The following is a 9,182-nucleotide window of genomic DNA, read 5'->3' on the forward strand; positions in this document are numbered from 1 at the left end:
AAAAAGCGATGAAAGACATAGGCATTGCCGCGGGCGGTGATAACAAGATGCCGGAAAACGAACAAGCAGAAAGAATATGGGCTGAAGAAGTGTAAACGACGACGCGGCGGCCCGTAAAGGTGTTGCCGTCCTATTAAATGAATAATATCAAAAGAAAGAAAAAAAAAGTAAAAAATTTCGCGCTCGTAATCAAGACAGAAAGCAACTAAAGGAAATCTTTGTTTTACGTCCCACGTTATGCCGCTTAGGCTAAAAGAGGCGCTGATTATGAGAAATGATTGAAATGGTGGTGGAATGAAGAAAGTGGGAGGAAACGGGAGAACCCCGCGGTAACCCACCGCACATAGTTTTTGTCCACCATAAAGTTAACTTGGCGGGGGCTCAAGACAGAAAGACGGTTGGAAAAACAAATAAACGATGTTGCATCCCGTAAAAATGTTCGCGACCTATGAAATCAATATTTTTTCTTAAAGAAAAAAAAGAATTAAAAAGAGAAAAAAAGGTCAAAATTTCGCGCTCGCTTCGCTCGCGATCAGCAGAGAAAAGAGGACGTGACGCACCCCTAAAAGTGTTGGCGACCGATTGAATAAATATTGTGGGTAAAAAAAAAAAAAAAAAAAAAGTCAAAAATTTCGCGCTCGCTTCGCTCGCGATCAGCACAGAAAGAAGGACGTGACGCGCCCCTAAAGGTGTTGGCAACCGATTCAATACATATTGTCGGTAAAAAAAAAAAAAAAAAAAAAAAAAAAAAAACGCTCGCTTCGCTCGCGATCGACATGAAAAAGGCAACGACGTGACGCCCCGTAAAATTGTCGGCGACCTATTCAATCAATATATTCGGTTGAAAAACAAAGTCAAAAGTTTCCCAATCGCTTCCCTCCCGATCGACATAAAAAAAAAGGCAACCCCTTCACCTCTCCTTATGCATTCATCAGTAAACATACAACCATAGATCACAATACCACTCACATCACCTATCAGTTCTCCACGTCCATCAAGATCCAATCATCGCCCTGGCCCTTTATGATGATACACAACATTACATGTTATTGTGTGCATTGCCCCGCGTTACAATACATGACCAAAAAAAAGAGAAAAAGAGCTGCACTGCCTTCAGTGTAGACATGTTCGTATTCGTAGAAAATGATTTTAGGTACACGATAGTACAGTAATCTATCTTCACATGCTTCAGATGTGAACGATACCTACACATGAAGAGGGCTCCCGAGGTTTCCTTTTCCAATAGGATGGAGCTCCACCACACTTGCAGAATGACGAGAAGTTATGTTAATAAATATATCCCAGAGTGTTTCGTAACTCGCCCTTGGTCCTAATGATGAAGCGTTCTTCAGATGGCCCCGATGTCTCCACACATGATACTATGCGACTTCTTTTCACGAGGCTCTCAAAGATCACGTTTGTGTCCTAACATTCTCTGCAGATATGACACAGCTGCGATAGCGGATCACAGAAGCCTTTCCTCTCCTTACAAGAGACGTGTTCATTCGAGTATGTGAGTAATTCGACTATCGATTAAATATCTCCCGTGTCACGATAGTAGTCACTTTCAATTCTTCTAACGAAGGTAAGAAAAAATGCTATACAAACTTCCTTTCGGTATATAAAGGATTAGGGGCCCAGAGAATATTTTCTTTCAAGAGGATACATTCTTTTTCGAACACCCTGTATATAGATCCTCTAATTATAACTGCAAACAAAATGTTGATTTTGCAATTGCTTCCATGAGAGAATATTCTGTGCACTTTCTTTCTGAAGGGCCGGGCCTAAACGTTTTCCTTAATCATTAAATTTAGTAGTTATCTACAATTACATAGTTTTCCATTGTTCTCAAAATAAAGATTTTTCTCTATGAATTGTTGAATGTTGCTAGGGATATTGAAGTAATTCTTTTTAGTGTTTTTTTCTTTACAATAATGTACTGAACGCCTGCATTAAGGAAGTTCGTGTGTCCATCTTGCAAAATGTTTCGTCTTTTTTCATGCCCACTAAGGTAAATATTCATTTTGCTCTTTTCTCTGTATGCAAACCACATTTCTTAAAGGCAACATTTTCATACAAATGTAGTACTAAAAACTTCTAATTGGCAACATCTGGGCTGCGAAGAGGAAAAAGAAAGAAATCTCGTACGTATTCGCGCGCAATTCGGAATTAGCCAATGAAAAGCACAAAAGCGGCCACCATCTCTCTCTCTTTCTTATTAACGGTTTTGTACTTTCTGCAGTTCTATCAGTGCTGCTAACCTCTTACTATATCATTGAATATGTATGTTTAGATATATATATATATATATATATATATATATATATATATATATATATATTTTTTTTACAAAAAATCATACTACTACGGAATAATATTAAATGCCTTTAAACCCTCATTTCTGTTTGCACTTTCTGTTACACTACCTTCCCCGAACTTCTTTCAAGTTATTAAGTGCAGAACGGGGAGTTATACATATTTACTTGCGCTTTGACAATATCTGCACATTGTGTAATAATAGGAGACGTATAAAATAAAACTATATACTAATACGTATATATATATATATATATATATATATATATATATATATATATATATACAGTACACATTCCACTATCCGAGGCTTTCCTTTTCTTTTCTTGCTGACGATAAATTACGCTTTTAGAAATGTTGTCTGAAAACAATAAGAATATGTGCAAAAAATACAATCAGAGGTAGAGGTCTTTAACAGGAAATAAGCAAGGGAGTTGAAAAATTTTTTATGCATGTAAAAAATATAGACATGAACCAACTTGTGAAATAAAAAGACCAGAAAACTACTCTTTCTAAATTATGTGTAAACTTTTTACCGAAAACGAAAGTTGCACGAAAGACTTTTTGTCCGTTTTTTGGCCTCCGGTGCTTGGGGTCCCTGATTCAATCCCAGCTCGTGCCGTGTGAACTTTGTCGTGCATAAAGACCGTGCTCATGGGTTTTCTCGGGTTTCTCCCGTTTCCTCCCACTTTCTTCATTCAGTACTCATCATCACCGTCTCCTTTAGCGTAACCGGTATAAGTATGCGACGTAAATCTAAATATTTCATTTCATTTCCCTTTTCTGCTCATACTGCTGATTATGCGCGATTATGCCAACATCCAACTCCGCGGATAATCGTGCGATTACTGTATATACAACTAATACAGATACAACTAATTATATTATCAGTTACAGTATCGGTTTTTATTTACTAATTTGCCTCACTTTATTTGCATCCCTGCAGTAAATAATTCTTATCGATAATAGTTAAAATGTATATTACATTTTAGTGCTTCACGACTGAATGATCATCTGCCTTACGTTATCTCGCAGCTGAAGAGAATGCTACACTGAAAACTACCTTGCGTTATAAAGGGTAAGTGAAACATATCTTAAAAATATCTTTCATACATTTCATTGTGTACATTAAAGAATGTAAGTTTGCCTTTTTCCTGTAATCAATACTTAATAAAGGATTTATTTTTATTTATTTATATACAATTTCATACGTGGTTCGTGATAGTAAACTCGATAGGACACAGTGGCACTATGAACATCCGAATCACTCATCATTCGAACATTCAAATATTTATTCGAATATTAGTATATTCCAAGTAATGTTAACGACGTTAATATGCTTGCCTTTATAGTTAATAATGTCAATTCTTACTTAAAACATACTTCCTTAACAGGACATTGAAGAAAAGGTAGTTGCCAACGGCCATACCATGCTGAATATACCGGTTCTCGTCCGATCACCGAAGTCAAGCAGCATCGGGCCTGGTCAGTACTTGGATGGGTGACCGCCTGGGAACACCAGGTGCTGTTGGTATACTTTTTCTAATTTTGTTTTTCACAAAGACGAATATTCTCACATCGTTCACCACGATAATTTCGTAATCATGCATTACTTAAAACAATTAGCAACGCTTTCCACGCGCTGGTCTTTTTGAGTATTCACCGACAAACCTACGTAGCTACAATAACTCACTCGAAGCCATATGCATTCGCCAACGGCCATACCATGCTGAATATACCGGTTCTCGTCCGATCACCGAAGTCAAGCAGCATCGGGCCTGGTCAGTACTTGGATGGGTGACCGCCTGGGAACACCAGGTGCTGTTGGCATCTCTTTTTCAAATTTCATTATCCTTCAAGTACGAAAATACTAGAAACATTAATTTTATAGTACTTTCAAGAGATAATTTATCAACATTATTTCATAGCGATTAATCGATATTCTAAGCGTTATACCCACTATTTCTTACACTAACAGCCTGTTTATTTGCACGGCACATTAAAATAACCTGATTTCCGATCCGTGTGCACCTACTACTATACTTAACACGGAATGTATTACCACTTTTTAAAAGTAAATTATTATGACTAAGTGTAGATCTCCGGCGAGTAAATGCCTTTCGTATACAAGCACGACACATCTCCGCTATGTGCTTTACTTTTTTACTAACAGCATATAGAAATTGGATTTCAAGGTGTTTCTACATAACAGAATGAAGCAAATTTCGTGATTTAACTCTTTCGAATAATGTGTTGGTCCTGACAAGGACCGTTTGAAATGAAAAATCTTGAAGAAGATTTTTACTTAGAGCTTGTGTACTTGGTAACAGCCTTCGTACCCTCACTTACAGCGTGCTTGGCAAGTTCACCAGGCAAAAGAAGGCGCACAGCTGTTTGGATTTCCCGGCTGGTGATAGTTGACCGCTTATTGTAATGGGCCAAACGAGAAGCTTCAGCAGCAATACGCTCGAAGATGTCATTAACAAAGCTGTTCATGATACTCATAGCTTTGCTAGATATGCCAGTGTCAGGATGCACTTGCTTCAAAACTTTGTAGATGTAAATGGCATAGCTCTCCTTCCTCCTCCTCTTCTTCTTCTTATCTCCCTTGGAGATATTCTTTTGGGCTTTACCAGCCTTCTTTGCAGCCTTTCCGCTAGTTTTTGGTGGCATGATGACTCACTCGTTCAGCAAAATTAGATGTGTCCGCAGAAACAGAAACAGAAAAGTTAAAAATAAGGACGCCCCTCGGGAAAGCCCGCGCCCTGACAGAGAGTAAGGCATCAACCATCTATCTACATGCCTCTCCTCACATGCAATTAGTAGCCTAAAGCTGGTGTCGGTGGGTGTGTCTCGCGGCTTCTATCTTTAACGAAAGACATTTACACGCGTATCTGTAGTTAAAGTGTAGATAGAAAGAAAGAAGGGTAAAATAGAAGATAGGAAAGCGCGAAAGAAGATTTTATTGTGTTGATAGAGGGATAAAAAACCTGGAAACCAGGAAAAAACCCCCTTTATCGGTCATGCTGCATGCAATAGTATTTACATGGCAAAACCACTTGAGAAGGGTGGTGAAAATCCATGTAAAAGTGTCTGTAATAATAAATTAATAAATTATAGTTTACTTTAAATTACTAAAACCTATCTGTATGTGTTAAGCTATCTGTGTTGTCTGTATTTGGGAGGTGTTTTGTTAGTAGGGAAGACTGTTATTTTTTTAACATGCAATTTGGCCGTCTTCTTGATCCTTTGGTCGGTGCTTGTGTCGTCATCTGTCTGCAGAATTTCTTTTTTTTTTTTATTCTACGTTGGCTCCATTGATGCGTTGTAGAGAAGGAACGTATAGCTGTCCATCTGTTGTTAAGATGGGGCTGAAGGATTGCCGGTAGATCTTCTTTGTTGCTTCTTTTATTGCTCTGGTGAGTCGTTGGTGGTTTGCCGGTTCTATTGTGAAAGTTAAGACTGAGGTAATCCATTTGATGATTCTGTTGGTGACTGTATGCATGGCGTCATCAATAAGTGTTTGTAGGATATTAGCAATTTGTTCTTGTTCCTTGGTAGCTCTGGGTGGGTCTTCCGGTTTCTTCCTTTCTTCTTCTTGTTGGGTGGTCTGGTCCTTATTAGGGCCATCGTCTATATCTTGCTGCTTTGCAGTTTCTTCTTTTTGTGTAAGCTGGTCTTCTGTTAAGATTTTCATAGCTATGGTGTGAGTTTGACGTGGTCTTCTTGGGCAATTGCTATTTCCTGTTCTGTGGCCTGTTGTTCGACAGGTTGCACAGAAGTTGTTGTTAATTGGGTTATTGCAGGTGTCTTCGTGTTCCTTCCCGCAACGATGGCACACTCTTCTGTTTTTGCACAAAGCTCTCTGGTGCCCATATTGATAGCATTTGTAACACGGCATCGGCCGTGGCGGTGCTCTAGATGTTTCTACTTTGTGATGTGCCGTCCCTATGGAGATTCCATGTGTTATCAATTTATTTATTTGAGCGGGATCTTCTGAGAACAATCTGAGTAAGGGTGCAGGTCCTTTCTGGGTTTGTATCCTCACTGCGTTTGTGAAATTGATTCTCAGTTTCCTTAATTCAGTTTTGAAGGTTTCAACATCTGTGGTGACTGGTACGTTTTTGATAACACACGTAAATATTGGTCGCTTTTGGTGGGATCTCTTGTCGCCTTCATTCTTCTTGGTTCGTGGGTCTTCTTGCTGTGTTGGCGAGTCTTCTTTATTCTTCTTGGTGCGTTTGCCTTTCACTACTGTGAACTCTTCTTCGGCAGCTGGTTCATTGACTTCATTGTCTGCTCTAGGGTGTGGTGACTTCTGGTCCTTGAAAGGGCCGGATGCCTCAGATGTCATATCTTCTGGTGTGGCGAATTCGGTTGTTTCTTGTCCTCTGGCTTGGATCAATATTGCTCTGTCACCAAAGTGTTTGGCTTTGAAGATGCGCAGAAAAACATCTCGTACTACTGGTGTGGCGAAGTCAATCCTGAACCTCTTGTATCCTCTATATGTGACGCGTACTTCTGAGGTGTCCATCTTTTCAGCTATGATGTTAATGACTTCCTCGGTTGTGTAAGTGACTTCATAGAGTTTCACTTGCGGAACTGCCTCTTGTTGTGCCGATGGAGTGTCTGGCTGTTGCTGGTCTTCTCTTCTTTCTTCATTTGCTTCTCTCCTGCTGGGGGTTTCATGTCCCTTTTCTTCTTCCTGGGTGGGTTCTCTTGGCGTGTTCTTGATTTGGTTTGTGGTCGTCTTCTTCTTTCTTGAGTCTTCGCTGCAGTCTCTGCGGGCTTGGGATGGCTCCCTACCCGGTCTTCTGGCGGGTGATTTCTTCTTCTGGCGTGGCATGGTGTATGTGGGCCTGATAAGGGCCGGTCACTAATTGAGGGAAAGTCTCTCTAGTTTTGTGTAGGTGCTTCACTAATGCTATCCCAGAGATCGACTTCATTTAAATTACAGTACGTGTTTCAATTCGCGCCAACTGCCTTGCTTTTCATTTGATGCACTCGGGTGCACGCTTGAAGTAGTAACAAAACTGACTTGATTCATGGGAGGCCGCAATTTTTCCTCTCATCTTATTACGAAAGAATATTGAACAATGTCTGGTCGCGGCAAAGGTGGAAAAGTCAAGGGAAAGAGCAAGTCCCGCTCCAGCAGGGCTGGCCTTCAATTCCCAGTAGGCAGAATCCATCGTCTTTTGCGAAAGGGTAACTATGCCGAACGAGTTGGTGCTGGCGCTCCCGTGTATTTGGCTGCAGTCATGGAATACCTGGCAGCTGAAGTTCTTGAGTTGGCAGGCAACGCTGCTCGTGACAACAAGAAGACTAGGATTATTCCACGTCATCTGCAGTTAGCTATCCGTAACGACGAGGAATTAAACAAGTTGTTGTCTGGAGTTACAATCGCTCAGGGTGGTGTTTTGCCCAACATTCAAGCTGTACTTCTGCCCAAGAAAACTGAGAAGAAGGCATAAATGTAAGACCTATATCTCATACAAATCGGCCCTTATGAGGGCCACAAACCCCTTTATAGAGGAGATTTACGATTGAAATGAATTGTTTTCGATATACAGACTCATCAAAAGTGTCTGAGATAGTTGCTTAGTTTCATTCGAAATTCTCGCTGCTATTCGATTAATTAGTATATGTGTAGTCGTCGATCGTAATTGAAGCCCATAGGAAGTCACACTAACTTTAGAATACTCCAAACAGCGATGTGCTTAGTTCCCACTACATTATTAATTATAAGATCATTACCTTTTGTATTGTCGCTAGCTACATTTTTTTTATATTTGCGTACATCGGGCTCATATTACCCAGAGGACAGGACAGTCGAGCCCAGATTCTCAGCAATGGAAGAAAACCTCATACCACATATTCTCATGTACTTCATGCTAGACAAAGGAATTTCCAACATTCTTAAAGCACTCATGTTTCTCTCTTGCGTTGGCTTGGCTGAAATTACTCTGTTCAATATGTTCTCGACATTTATTATTGTTCATTACTATGCCCCAATGACATCATGAACAGAGCGGATCAGAAAACTTTCCTAAATTTCTTTTGCAACATAGTAATGACATTAAATGCACACTTAAGTACGATTTATTCTTTGCAAGGTCGATATTCATATTTGTGTGATATGTGTTATATGTATATGGTTTGTAATACGCAACTACTCTTATTCTCTGATCTCAGAACTCATTTGCTACTGTGCCCAACGAGCGAGCCTAGGTTTCTTGTAACTACTGCCTTTCTTTAGTAAATAATGTGAAGTATACAATGCATTAACCTACATCTCATATTTGTATTACTCTTTATTTTAGTAACCCGCTACGAAGTGTCATTAATTTACATGTAAATCACAATAGACACTACCGCAAAAGAAAGAAATCGAACCCAAGACCACGTAAACAAGATAAAGGACAAGATTCAGGTTTCTAACGCATTATTCGCCCCTCACAGCACAGTATAGAAGTTGTATAAGCCTCTATACGTACATCCTACTGTCAGAACAGAAATTCCGACTTGCGTTTCGCATCTCTCATGCTCGCTACTTCCAACAAATCGCCAATTTCCAACCAGAACCCCTTCTCCAGCATTAATACTGCTACATGATATGAATACGTATACATGAACGTACATAATGTAAAAAAAAACGTATGATTTTCTCAAATTAATCTCTCTACGTCTGTAATTTAGTGTGCATCAAAAGGCTTTAATGTAGTTACACGAATTCTTATAATCTAACAGAAAATCGCACAAAGTAAATCTTTCCCTTTATATAAATTTGTTGGCTCTGAAAAGAGCCGTTTATGCCAATTTTATATCCAAAATAGGAGGAACCCCAACTTAACCTCCGAAACCGTACA

At 39.5% G+C, this 9,182-nt stretch overlaps 2 non-coding genes across 2 annotated transcripts; both read left to right on the top strand.

Annotated features, from left to right (window-relative positions):
* Window positions 1-3,731: 3,731 nt before the first annotated feature.
* Window positions 3,732-3,850, top strand: LOC145678196 (5S ribosomal RNA). The gene has a single exon (XR_014130296.1). It is a non-coding gene; the product is annotated as a 5S ribosomal RNA (ribosomal RNA).
* A 177-nt stretch (window positions 3,851-4,027) lies between these two features.
* On the top strand, window positions 4,028-4,146 carry LOC145678195 (5S ribosomal RNA). Its single transcript, XR_014130295.1, has one exon. It is a non-coding gene; the product is annotated as a 5S ribosomal RNA (ribosomal RNA).
* Window positions 4,147-9,182: the final 5,036 nt, after the last annotated feature.

The sequence above is a fragment of the Thermobia domestica genome, unplaced genomic scaffold (assembly GCF_964235325.1).
Source record: "Thermobia domestica unplaced genomic scaffold, izTheDome1.hap1.1 HAP1_SCAFFOLD_2041, whole genome shotgun sequence".
In the NCBI taxonomy this organism is placed as follows: Eukaryota; Metazoa; Arthropoda; class Insecta; order Zygentoma; family Lepismatidae; genus Thermobia; species Thermobia domestica.